Source organism: Dermacentor variabilis, chromosome 3 (assembly GCF_050947875.1).
Source record: "Dermacentor variabilis isolate Ectoservices chromosome 3, ASM5094787v1, whole genome shotgun sequence".
Classification (NCBI taxonomy): domain Eukaryota; kingdom Metazoa; phylum Arthropoda; class Arachnida; order Ixodida; family Ixodidae; genus Dermacentor; species Dermacentor variabilis.
In genome coordinates this window covers 241904851-241918839 of record NC_134570.1, presented here as the reverse complement: position 1 = coordinate 241918839, position 13989 = coordinate 241904851, and the positions used below count along the sequence as shown (strand labels likewise).

The following is a 13989-nucleotide window of genomic DNA, read 5'->3' as shown; positions in this document are numbered from 1 at the left end:
TGCCGTGAGCCAAGGGTGTGTTTTGAGCTCAGGCTCCTTCAAAAAAGCGCTCACATACTTCATTCCCTGTTCATTCCTCAATGCACCGGTACTTTCTGTTCTCGTGCTCCTTTTGTCGCGCGTTCACACTACAGACCATTTGAAGCATACTCTTGGTCAGTTTACAGTCAACGTCCAATTTTTCGGACCCCCTAGGGGCCGCGAAAGCTTCCGAAAAATCAGGCACTCCGACAAAAATATATGCATGTCTTTTACTGCTCTTAAGGGCTCAAATCGACACAGGCACGTTTGAAAAAGCTCTGAATGCCTGTCAGTACACTTATTAGGCATAGTGGTGCTCCTGCAGTGACAGGACAGGGTGGGTGCGCGCGCGTAAAATTGAGGAGTAATACTTGTTGGGGGGCTAGTTGGTGCATGTTTCCAGAAGAGGGTTGTAGCGCCGCAAAAGACAACACATAGCAAGCGAGACCGGACCGTCTCGCTTGCTATGTGTAGGTAGTCCAAATGGCAGCGGTGGTGGCTTTGATTAATGCCGTTTCGGAGCTGCGGTCATGCAGAATGTCTGGAAAATTGGACGGCAAAGAGTGCTACGTCCGAAATTTCAGACGTTCTGATACATTGACTCTATGGGGTACGTGGTGGTGCCACGAAGCCGTCCAAATTATCGGGAATCCGGGAAGTCGGTCGTTGACTCTACACTGGCAACTCCTCCAGCCATAGAGTCTCATATTAGTGTACCTAGAAGCAAATCTGGCGCTGCGATCGCTCAACCATCGGCGGGGCTAAATGATGTGTTGAATGGTGAAGCTGCAAAAGTAGTGGAAAGATTAGCGGAGGGAGTTGACGATTTAAGGGCGATAGCACAGCAAGTCCAGATCGTGGTATGCACAGTGCCGGAGGTGCAAGGAAGGAACGGAGCAATTGCCAAGGACGTTGTGGCTGTAAATTGTGAAATAAGAAAGCTAAGCCAGGAGAAAGGATTTGAAGTGGCAGACATAAACAGAGAAGTGCGTAGAGCAGGCTTTGGCGGAGGCTTTACACGTGATGGCATCCACTTTAATGGAAGGCTAGGAGCCGAGATCGGCTGGCGCCTGGCAGGTCGGGCAGTAGCTTTTTTAGGGGGTCCACTGCGCCTCAGGGCGTAGGGGTAGGTAGAAACAGTGTAGAAAGTGCAACAATAGAGGCTGACGACAATCAAATGGCCACTAGGAGGTCCAGGAAGAAAACTACAAATAAGTTTAACACCAGGATCAGGTACATAAACATGCAAGGCGGTAGAAAGAGAGCGAGGTAGTTAGAAATAGAACAGCAGTTAAAGGACGAAGAAGTAGGTGTATACGCGCTATGCGAAACACACCTCAGGGATCTAGAAGACCCACCGCTTATTGAAGGCTACGTCTGGGAAGGGAGCAATAGAACAACAACGGAGAGGAAGGGAGGAGGAGTAGGTATGCTGATACATCAAGGAACAAATTGGCAAAGAATAAAGTCAATTTGCAAAGAACATGTCGGGGTATCAGGTACAATTGCCGGTAAAAAGACATGGCTAGCAGTAGTTTATTAAGGGACAGGGGACAAATGCAGGCAAGAGAACAAAGATCTAGTGAAGTGTCTCGATGACGATATAAAGCAGTTTGGAGAAGGTGCCGATATTTGTCTGCTGGGTGACATGAATGGCCACATCGAGGATCTGGATGGATACACAGATTGTAATGGGAAGTTGATGCTAGACTTCTGTGAACGACACAACCTAGTTATAGTAAATAGAGAAACTGAGTGTGAGAGACAAATCACGTGGGAGTCCCGTAACAGACAAACGACCATTGACTACTGCTTAATGTCGCAGGGATTGTATAGCAAGCTAGCAATAATGGAAATAGACGAAGAGGGGAAGTACAGCCTCGGAAGTGATCATAAGCGTATTAGTCTACAGTTGGGAGCCCTACTCAAAAGAGAAATGCAGGGAAGCCAAAAAGAGTACGCAAAATTAAATGACGCGCAAATAGCGCAAAGAGCGGCTGGCATAGAGGAAGCAATAAAGAAACATCCCATGGAAAGGTGGGATTATAATCAGAACTACTCATTAGTACAAAAATAAAAGAGGTAAAAGGAGTAAACCGCTGGAGAGGAAAGGGGAAGCCACGAAGTTGGTGGAATAAGGAAATTAGAGAGGCCATCGAACAACGATGGTGGGCATCTCGGGAACACAGAGAAGCAAAGAGGGCGCAGTTATCTGAAGAGGAAATAGGCCAAAAATGGGAATATTATCGACAAAAGAAACAACAAGTGCAGGTCCTCGTCCAGGCTAAAATAAAGCAGTCCTCTGATCGCTGGCTGGCTGAAGTTCGCGATGCAACTAAAGGGGGGTCAAGAAAATTCTGGAACCATATAAGCTGGCTGGGTAAAGCTAATCACAGAAAAGAGGAACAGATTCACGATGCCGAAGGAAATTGTTTAGAGGGAGATGACGCTGTGAACTACATTGGTTCAGTTATAGCAGAGTCATTTAGGAAAGACGATAGGGTAATCGCCCCAAGTGAGGTAGCAACACAGAATAGCATAATAGAAAACAGCTTAGAATTGACCAGTCTTAACTGGAAAAAGGCGGAAGCAAATGTTCCAAAATGCACGACGTCCGCGGGGATAGACGAAATTCCAATCAAGTTAATTAATGAACTTGGCCCAAGAAGCAAGGAAACGCTGATAAAAGCATTGGAGGCAGTCATAACAAATAAGCAAATTCCGCACAGTTGGAAACAGAGTAAAATGAATTTGATTTATAAAGGGAAAGGTGATAAGAAGAACATAAAATCTTTCCGACCAATTACGATAACATCAGTTATATATAGGCTGGCGATGCAGGCGGTGAAATTAAAAATGCAGTCATGGGTAGAAAGTAATAGAATACTTGGAGAACTTCAGAACGGGTTCAGAAGTGGTAGGCGCTTAGATGATAGCCTGTTCGTGCTTACCCAGTGCATAGAAATAGCTAAGGCGGAAAATAGACCTCTGTATTTAGCCTTCCTGGACATAAGTGGTGCATACGACAATGTGAACAGGGAACTCCTGTGGAACATATTAAAAGCTGAAGGCATCGGTAATGAGGTCATTGATTTTCTACAGGAACTATATCGAGAAAATAATGTTGAAATAACATGGGAAGGAATCAAGAGTACAACAACTGTCGAGGTTCACAAAGGATTAAGGCAAGGTTGTCCTCTATCCCCGCTGCTGTTCATGCTTTATATGATAAGCATGGAAAGAAGGTTACAACGAAGCAATCTAGGGTATAATCTGTCGTACAGATTAGGCGAAAAGGTTGTTGAGCAACGACTACCGGGTTTAATGTATGCGGACGATATTGTACTGTTAGCAGATAGCCAGGAAGATTTGCAAACTCTGGTTAATTACTGTGGGTACGAAGGAGACAGTTTAGGTTTCAGTTTTAGTGCAGCTAAGTCCGGTGGGATGTTTTTCAACGATACAACTGATCAGGAGCTTACAATACAAGGCCACGAAATATCCCGAGTGGCCGAATACAAATATCTCGGGGTATGGATAAACAAAGGGCAGATGTACACGGAAAAGCACGAACAGTCTCTAATAGCAAAAGGGCGAAGAGATGCCGGGATAATGAAACATAAGGCATTGTGGGGTTACAACAGGTATGAGGTACTGAGAGGCATTTGGAATGGAGTAATGGTGCCGGGGCTTACTTTCGGGAATGCGGTCCTGTGTTTAAGGGCAGAGGTTCAGTCGAGACTAGAAGTAAATCAGAGAGCTGTGGGAAGGTTAGCACTAGGTGCCCACGGGAAAACCACAAGCGAAGCAGTACAGGGAGATATGGGCTGGGCATCATTCGAAGCAAGGGAAGCTCAGAGCAAAATCCTATACGAAAAACGTCTGAGGAAATTGGATGATAACAGGTGGGCAGCTCAGGTGTTTAAATACCTATACAGAAAGAGCGTTGACTCACATTGGCGGAAAAGAACTAGGAAGCTAACCAGCAAGTATGCCAGACACGAGGACGAAAAAGGACAGAGCATTAAACGACAGGTTAGAAATGCGGAAGGTAAAAATTGAATAAATTCAATGTAAAAGAAGCATAGTCTAGAACTATATCGATACTGGAAACAGCAGATCAGGAAGGAAGCGTTTTATGATAACTCAAAAGGCAGTGCCCTACTCTTTGAAGCTAGATCAGGATGTCTTAGAACGCGGAGCTATAAAAAGAAATTTAACGAAGAAGAAGACACATGTACTGTGTGCGGTAAATATGTAGAAACGATGGAACACCTCATACTAGAATGTGATGGTATCAATCCCGATGTCGATGCGGCCACAGTCACCCTTCCTGAGGCCCTAGGGTTCAGAGATGATAGTCATGTAAATAAATATGCGGTGGAAATTAGCAAAAGGCGATTGGAGGATTGGTGGCTCAAAAGCAGAGAGGTGACATAAGGTTAAAAGGGTAGGAAGACGTATTTAAAGAAAATCGAGAAATTCAATAACACACTACGTTCCATCCATCCATCCGGTCTGGCTACACTGTGCAGTATGGCGGCTTTACGGAGGTTCCCGCCATAGAGTTTCCTACAATTTTTGTAGGAAACTCTATGGTCCCCGCGTACATAGAGTTTCCTACAAAAATTCTTGTAGGAAACTCTATGCCCGCGTACGCTGTCCTTGGTGAAAATATTAAGTTTGTTGCACTGCGATGTTAATTCGCGCTGTTTTGTGGGGGGAGAACGGGTAGTGGACGCCGAGCACCTCATTTTAGTCGGTACCAGTGGTACAGTGAGTAATTAAGTAGAAGTGGTCGCGCGTGTGTGCAAACCTCCGGCGTGACAGCGGACCCGCACGAGATTGTGGTGAGAATCGCCGACGCATTCCGGGACCCATCGATCGTGGAGGCAAAGTGCTCGTGCACTGCTGGATTGTCGCAAAAGTGCAAGCACATCTCGACTGTTTCTCCTGGCACCTTATCCTGGAACATTTGGTGTAGTTGTCAGTCCCTTTAATGTTTCATCTCTACATTGCATTTCAATGCTGTTCATATTGCAAAGATCGTATAAAGTGAAATGTTAATGTGCGTGCACCGTTGTAAGCAGAAGAGATCCTATTATGTGCGAAACTGCAACTTAGCTTCACCTTGTGCTGTGGCGCTTGAGGTTACCTATCACAATACATATCCTGCTTTTTTTTTCTTTTTTTTTTTGCCGACATGACTGTTCTCCTATGGCTCATACGTTATTGTTTCACAATTTGTGCACGAGTAACTGCGTGATATCAGTGGCGACTCAGGCAGAACTCATGAAACCAACTTTTGTTGTCTTTGTTTGTGCCCTTCTTAAAGGGGCCCTGAAACTGGCATGCTGCATAATATAGATACCACGACCACCACAAGCTCTGTTCGCAGGAAGATCAGACAGCCGTGTGTATTTATTGGTCTCTGTAAGTGATGTAGCTCCAGGCGTCCATCTCGCGTTTAGAGAGTGCCACACATGCCTAAACCACAAGTAGCAATGTGTAAAAAAAAAAAAAAACTTGACAAGGACCTTGCTACCTTGCCATGCACCGTGTAGCTTCCAGCACACTAGCTGAGGCGAAAGGAGAAAGCAATGCATCAGTGCATTAACTACTAATTCCGCTTACAGTTCAATGATCCGAAAAATTTTTGCAGCAGGCGATGTCCTTTTGTAGTGAGGTAACTATGATCAGTAGGAAGTGTTTCAGTGCCCCTTTAAGTGTTTGTTAAGTGCTTTAAGTGCATGTTAAACTTTTATGTCACTTACCTTCCATTTATTTATATGTTGATAGTAAGGACAGCTCTATATGCTCTCTGGAGGTCAATAATTATCATTCACTGATGTTAAGTCTACACAAGTGTCTCCCCATGTTGTATTACCAGTGGTTTAGTTATGCTTCCCAGGACAGCCATTTGCACTGTATTCAACAAATTGGGAAGACTCATAAGTTATGGTACATATACCAGCTGGGGTCATTTGAATCAAACCATTCTTTCAGGGTACTCAACTCTGGTGGCCAAACTTCTTAAATACTCATCGTATGCAGGTTTGACACTGTTCCATGTTACTTCTCATGTTCTGTTTGGCAAGATATACCCTCATATGCTAAAAAGTGCAACAAAAATGGGCTTGAGTAAAACGTATGAGGCAAACACCTCGACACAGAGTACAGTGAACAAAATATTGAGTGCATGTGGTTTATTTTGTGAAAAAATACAAGTAAGGCAAGGGACAACAAACAGCCATTGAAGAATAACCACAACTCTATGCACACAGATCATAAGTGAACTGCAAATATCTCAGAATACCATAAGATGAAAACTTGCATCAGAATGCGTAGCGTAAATCAGCACTTCAATGAAGAATACAAGTTGCAAAAGAATGTGCATTGCTAATTTACAAAATATGTGTTGAAGTTGAAGTCTGCAGGTTTGGCCAATGCAAACAAGTGCAGCATGTAGATCACATGGCAACGACCGTGTCTGAAAAGTATGAAATGGCTGAGTGGCATAAAAAATGCTGAATTTCCAAACGGAAGACCGCACTTACTCTCAAGGCCGCCACGCTTTGATGGAGCCAAGGTCACACGCACAAATACCTCTATGCAATACAGGCTACTTGCAATATCGCCAGCCATGGCACATGACTTCAGGTGAATCACCTAATGCCGAATATGCAAACGTGCCACTGGAATTGTAAATAATATTTTTTTAAATGCGGGGTACGACACATTCATGTGACATGGTCTTTTCGCTTTGGTATTGGAGAAGGCAGGGAAAGAACACTTGCGCACCCTAGTCGAGGCAGAGACAAAATGTCTGCTGGTAGTAACGCTTGCCTTCCGGCAGCATGGTAACAGCACAGGTTCTTCCATTTCCCAAGATGTGGCAAATTTCCTGTTAGAAATGGCTTCAGGTACTTGGCTTACAGAAACCAAGGTTGTCCATGTGACATCGGGTGAATTAATTTGAAAATCTTCGAAAAAAAGGCTTTCTAGACGACACCTTACATGTACCAGTGTATAACCAAAATTTGCAATAGGGCCTGGTGAGGGGCCCTTACGAGGCCATGCACCAATTAAGTTTTCCTAAAAAAGAAAAATAAACTCGGGCAACGTAGCAACACATGTTAAGTTCAGATGGGCTGCAACAATACACAAGATTGTGGGGATGTAAAAAAATGCAAACAAAACATTAGAACAGGCTATAGTAAGGAAGTATACAATGGAAACAAGGAATATAAAAAAATTGTTGGAGGGGAATTTATGTGCCAAAAGTGAACCAACAACACCATTTTAGGAGGGGCACTATAAAAGATTATTTTTCAATGAAGGAAAAGAAGTGCTTTCCTCACACTTCCCACTAGTTTAAAGGGGTTGAGACACCAAATTTTGAGGCTATAAGAAGCATACTGTAGGCTTCCTCTGTATGCAAAGACACTCAACATGAAGTGCTAGACATAGAAAAGTTTAAAGTATGTTTTCATTCTCTTCCAAAGAGTGCCTAAATGCTCGTTCTCGTGATCGAAACCCATTGCTACCGCGATTGACACCGATGTCACTGTGTTTGTTGGAAGCACAACGAAAATTTTAGTGACGTCATACCACATTAGAGTGACGTGCAATGAGTGGTGACCCACAGCACCGGGCAAGCCTAGAGAGGCTTGAGTCTAGAGGGCAATGAGCCGCGTCAGTCGTAGAGTCATAATTGGAGCTGCTGCAGCTAGCCCAGACAACTGTCGGCATGGTTTTGTTTGCCTGCACTGGTAGAGAATGTGTGTGCGAGACCAGATGATGCAGCAGTGTGCGCGTCACAGCTTGGTGGGCCCACGTGACCAAGCTTTCTAGACATTGACATCACTGTCCAACTCTGCGCCCGCAAACCGAAACTGAAAATTGTTCACATAAATAATGCAATATTAACTTATTTACTGAGAATATAAGAATATTCGAGTGTGCACCATGCTTCCTGGAGCAATAAGAAACGTTTGAAACAAAGAACGCGCAAGCCAAAAATTTGATGTCTCAACCCCATTAACGTGACTTATTTTGCCATACAGAGACTGGCTGACGTGTATCTTAGTGTTACTGGTTTTAAGATGAAGCCTGAAATTCTTGGTAAATTGTTTCAGAAATAACGTAATCAATACTCAGAGGAAGATAATACTTCTGACAGGAACAACATGCTTTTAGTTTCTAATTAGCCACGCAATTACATTACCAGAGCCAGATCTTACTTGATCTGTAAGAGGACAACCAAACGAAGGTCTATTTCAAATGTAAAATAAGGGCAAGCTCTGGCTTCACCTCTGCTGGTAAGGAACATGGCGCTTCCACTCCTGTAAAGTTTTTTAAAATTCCTTGCATGGAAAGCACGAACCACTTTTACGATGCACATAATACGTTTGGGAAATGTATTGATGCAGGACTCACAAAAATCGATGTGTTGCTAAAATCGGTGATGAAAGGTTTGTGATGCCTGCAGCTATTATGACAATGTCGTCAAGTAATCCCACCATGCTCCATGGGATTCTTGTTGACAACATGGAATATTTTCATTCGCTGCATAGCACGCTCTACATAAGCTCTTGCTGATGCTATCTTTTGTGTCCTAAGTGAATCACCCTTTGACATCTGCTTTTGTTTTCTGAATGGAGGCCTGATTAACTCAATTAAGTTGTCCGCACAAATGTCATCAATAAGAAAGCCACAGTCTGCCATTATGGCATCTGATATCGGGTCTAGTTGCTTGACGAGGCAGCTTTGCTCAAACAGGGCCTTGTCTGAGGTGCGGCCTCCATATCCTTGGCTTATGTAGGCACTAAGACCACTTGTTGTAACAGTCACCATATATTTAACCGTGAAACCTTTCTTATAGAAGGGGTAGGTCTGTAATGCACATCGCAAACAGTTGGGCTGGCTAATAGGAATTACGGTGCAATCTACAATGACACGCACATTACTGTGTTTAAAACAGACAGGCAAATGTTCAACATCATCTTTTGGTGGCACAGCCACAGTTACTTTTAAAATTTCAGACATCAACTGAGCACTTTCTGCAATTATGTTGTTACATGTAGTTCGAGAACAGTTAAAAAGGTGACTCAAAAATGCAGTGGAAATATTATGCTTCAATTTCACCAATGTCAATGCAATTGTTTTTACACATAACTGGTGCCGTCCTGAAAGTGGATGAATTTTTGTGTAGCATGTCACACGAGCATTCAGAACATCGAATGATGGCCGGCCTGTGAATGTATTTACGTTGCTACTATTTATCGTGTTCACAAACTTCTGTGGAAAAGTACCCGATGTCACTTGGTCAGCCTTGCTTTCTGTAAGCCTTGTCTCTGAAGCCATTTCTAGTAGGAAATGTGCCACGTCTTTTTCTTCTCTTGAGTACTCTGCCATTAATGTCTGGGGGCCAGGTTGGCAAGCACATTCCTGTCACAAAACAAAAGCAAGAGTTATAATGTCTGACATATCTGACGCGAGATGCAGCTTCTTTTTGTCATTCCAATAATGCACGTCAATGTGTTAAATTCAATGTTGGAAGTAGGAAAGCCAGGCTTTTTGCATCAGTTAATTTGCACCCATCACACACCACAATCCTTTCACGAAGTTAATTCAGAAAACATGCTGCCGGCTAGGTAAAGACAGCTACCACATCACAAATATATAGAAAAAATAAATTGCCATATTTGCTATGTCCTTGTCCCTTATGGTGTTTGCAAGGCTTTGGTCCATGCTGTTAGGGGATGGGAAATCGTCCTGCAGTGTCAGATAGAGTTCAGTTCAAGAAACCAGTGGTTGAGCAATGTGTGCACAAGTTGCAGTTAATATGCACCCATCACACACCACGTGCTACAATGCTTTTACGATGTAAATCCAGAAAGCATGCCACCGTCTAGGTAAAGACAGCTACCACAACACATACATATACAAAAAGAAATTACTATATTTCCTTTGTCACTTATTTGGTCCATGCTGTTGCTGTCAGGGGATGGGAGATCGTCCTGCAATGTCAGAGTTTAATCCCAAGGAATTAGTGGTGAAGCAATGTGTGCACAATTTGCAGGCAGCCAATTTACCATGGTGGTCGTGCTGACAGGTGCATGGAGCAACACCTTTGCTTCTAATGGGGAGGCAGCAGTTTCTTTGCTTGATTCATTCTGTAATGCATTAAAAGGTGTTGACATCTATTGCATGCTTGTAGACATGGTGTATGTACCATAAGTATATAAGTGCTGCACCATGCAGTCAGATTAACTTACTCTGGCTGACCGATACGCACGTCGGCGAAGTCTTGCCAGTGAAAGCTCTTTCATATGAGCATCCTTGTTCTCATCATAACATGACGTCCTAGGCAGGTTTTCAGTTGGTATCGCATCTTTTTCAGCCGCTGTCTTTGACATGCTAAATCTGAAAAAATAAATGAATTGTTTATACTTTATTGTGCCTCAATATGGGCTGCACCCAGAATTTTTTTCTTTTTACCTCAGAAACAAGGCCACAATATTTATAAAAAGCATTTGCAAGGAAATGAAGCACGGTTTGAGTGCGCAAGGCTATGCAACGTTGTACACCGAATGTAGCACCTGCAAAACGTAGTTGAAAGCTGCTCATAACGCAAAGTACACAGGTGCAAACACCACCACATGACCGGAGTAGTTTTGCCACTGACTTGGGGATGATTTAATAACACAGATAAAGCTAGCTTAGGTACTAATACTGCACATACATATGCGGCACGTCAGTAGACGGCGGACGCCGTAAATTTTCCTCGCAACTAGCAAACGCGTGTAAAATTGACATGTGGCTGTCGCGTAAGTGGCAAACTTCTGCAATGAACGTGATAGGCTCGCCGTCAGTGCGAAATACCAGTGTCATATGGCCACTCTTGAGCGCGTCGGAGATTCTCACGTGCAAGTGGCAAATTCGTAATCAGTCGCGCTGGGAAGTGCCCGTGTGCAGTGCGCCTGTGCTGGAAGTTCATCCATGCCACGCATGATATTTATTCCGCTTTAGCATGCCACATATGTGGCACGTTTACACTCAACACTTCCTGAACTTGCTAGTACATCACTCGTAAACATTTGAATCTCCGACGCCTGTATAAGTTGCGCGAGACGTACTGGGCATCAAAAGCCTCCCGAGTTACAGCCGGGTGTAGCCAACGAGCGCAGAGGTGACGTTCCTCGCAGAAACCGCTGTGAAGCGTCGAACATGAGCTCCAATTACAGCCAATGTGGTTAACAAGTGCAGAGGAGACGTTCCTCGGAGAAACCGCTGTGACAGGTCTCGAACCTGTGCTCGAATTTCGCGTTGCGGCTAACATATGCAGCAAATAATGCATAGCCCAATCGCCAGTGCTCGCAATGTGAAACGTGTTTACATAAGGTGACACAGCGACATGTATAATGGCCACGCACAATGGTCATGCATTAGGTTCGAGTTCACAAGCTCGCAATAGTGTCTCACCTGGTAAGGAGAAATTATCCCGTGCAAAATGCCGTGAGCAAACAGTCACTGTCAGCGTCACAGCCTTGCCGATGCGGATGTTAGCGATCCACCTGGTTCTGCGGCTTCAGCCTTTCGACTCGGAGGGAAATGCGTGAACGGAAATATCGCTGTCCTTCCATCTCGCTGGCACGCACCGAGGAACACAGCATAACTGCTTGGCCGTTCGCTTTTTCTTTGCTAGCAGCTCCATTCTTCCGTCCGCGACAGCAGCCTCTACGGCGCACATGGCGACTGGACCTCCGTATGGCGTTTCTCCCTACTGCCGCTAGGTGTCGCATGAATTGCATAGCGGTCCCTCAGCCGCTTCCATATATGTTTCAGGCACTCTTCGACTGAAACAGGTAAAACAAGACAAACAAACAGGCGCTGAGTGCATAGCATGTCCGGAGACGCATACACACACGTGCGTAGTAGTATTGACGCTCGTGTTGAGAGGCCGGAGTACATGCGTATCTGCTCCCATGCGTTGTTTTCCCACTCCGCATTCCAGTAGTCCATTCTTTTGGTGTCGTAGACACAAGGATGTTGCTGGACGGCCTCCAGAAACCTTTCGATTTCGGAGCCGCATGGGTCGGGCACGCTTTCTTGCGAAGAGGCCATCTCGTTCTGGCTCAGCCTGCCGAGTAGCGAGTCTCTACCTCGACGAGAGAGGGCGCTAGGCACTAACTTGCAATGCCAGCGCCGCCGTTCAGGGTGGTGCCGTTCTTTGACGGCGCTGGCATCGAGGCACCCTACAACGTCGCCATGACGAGCGCGCGCACGCGCGCGCGTTACGTCGGAGTGTATTGCCGCTCGCAATTGGTGGAGGCTGCTTTCGATTGCTTGGTCCTCTACGCCTTCGAGTTTCCCTGGAACTTCGTTCAGGCCGCCGCTTGCTCCTTGCTCCCCGAGGAGGATCTTCTTCCAAGAAGATCCTCCAGGAGCCTCCGGTGTCACCGTCTCTGCCCCACCGGTCGTTCCTTCATGAACCGTCAGCACGCGGCAGCGCGATCCCACCATGTTCGTTGGCCTTCATAGTGACGACGTTGATGATTGGCTGGACAATTATGACCGCTTGAGTGAGTCTAACCGGTGGGATGACATGCACAAGCTTCGCAACGTCGCATTCTACCTCACTGACGTTGCTAGGACTTGCTTTCTCAACCACGAGAGCACCTTGCCTGACTGGGCGGCATTCAAACACGAGCTTCGGCAGATTTTTGGCGCTCCCAACGTCCGCTCTGAGGTCGCCAAGAAAAAGCTTGATGGACGCACGCAAAATATGATGACGAAATACTCGTAGGAGGCCAGTAGCGTCCTAGCTAGCACTGCATCAGGTGTGCTTAAAAGTACTTGAAGACGCTCAGCAATCATGACAGCTGACGCAGCCTTTCGAAAGAGTGAGAGAGTTCGCAAGTGCCTATCGTCTGCGAGAAAAGTCTCCCGTTTGCAGCGAGCAGGCGTCGTAGCAGACGACACTTGTAGCATTCCGCTCAAGGGCGCTACGCTTTGTCACAATACATTTTTATTTCCAGAAATACTTGAGTATTTTTATATAAGTACATGCACGGTTGTTTTGCTGTTGCAAAAATGAATAAATAATTATTCTTTGGCGTTAAATCGGGAACAGAATCGCACAAGTATGCATACCCTGGTGTGTCCTGGTTACGAACCATAGTAAACCATGCTTCCATCTCAAAGTCATACAAAGCTTATGTAGCATGTTGTACATTACATAACATACTGCAGAAATTGAATTGGATTTTACGCTATATTTGAGTATAGCTTTGTTTACTGCGCCTCAAGCGAACGCCACTAGTCTAAAGACCGAAGTCAATCCGAAGCCTGTACTTCCCATCATTCCCATGTAGGTTGAGGCAACGCTCATGAGAACCCCTGTAGACACTAGCGCCACATTTCCCTCTAGGGTATTTATTTAGAAACTCTATGCCTCCAGCCGACGACAGGGCGTCAAAGATGATTCGTTACGATTCCTGTCTGTTACTCGAGCCAGCATTACCGCGACTTTTGACCCTTTCAATAGAATTACAGCTAATTTTCCCTGAAAGAGGCACAAATTCCCTGAGTTTTTCCAGACTACTAAAAATCCCTGAGAATTTCCAGTTTTTCCGCTTTTCCCGATTGGTAGACACCCTGAGTACCTGCTGGATGTCCCCACTCTCGTCGGTAATGCCCTACAGGCCCTGAAGGTGTTTAAACAAACAAACAAACAAACAAACAAACAAATAAATAAAGCAAGATACAGCTATACACAATCCTTGTTTCAATCACAAGAAAGCGATGTTGTTAGTTGCTATGACATGCAGACCTCCCTGTGCATAAAACAAAAAGGGATGACAAATGTCTGCACATGCAAGTTTGTAAGGCCTCCAGTGCCGCAGCATATCTGCGCTCTTTTTTGAAGTAAAGCAAGCAGCAGCCTGCTTATTGTCATGGGGT

General features: G+C 45.0%; 1 protein-coding gene across 4 annotated transcripts in view; it reads right to left on the bottom strand.

Annotated features, from left to right (window-relative positions):
- Positions 1-13989, bottom strand: part of LOC142576753 (CUE domain-containing protein 1) — a 146490-nt gene that overhangs the window by 48613 nt on the left and 83888 nt on the right. Inside the window, exons 8-10 of one of the 4 annotated variants that reach the window (XR_012826957.1) lie at positions 10302-10449; positions 10119-10199; positions 9976-10043 (exon numbers count right to left, since the gene is read on the bottom strand). The exons of 2 other annotated variants lie outside the window; for them this stretch is intronic. The gene's annotated coding sequence lies outside the window, so the exon portion shown is untranslated. Of the gene's footprint in view, positions 1-9975; positions 10200-10301; positions 10450-13989 lie in introns of those variants that run through there. One more of the 4 variants, XR_012826956.1, reaches the window with a different exon arrangement.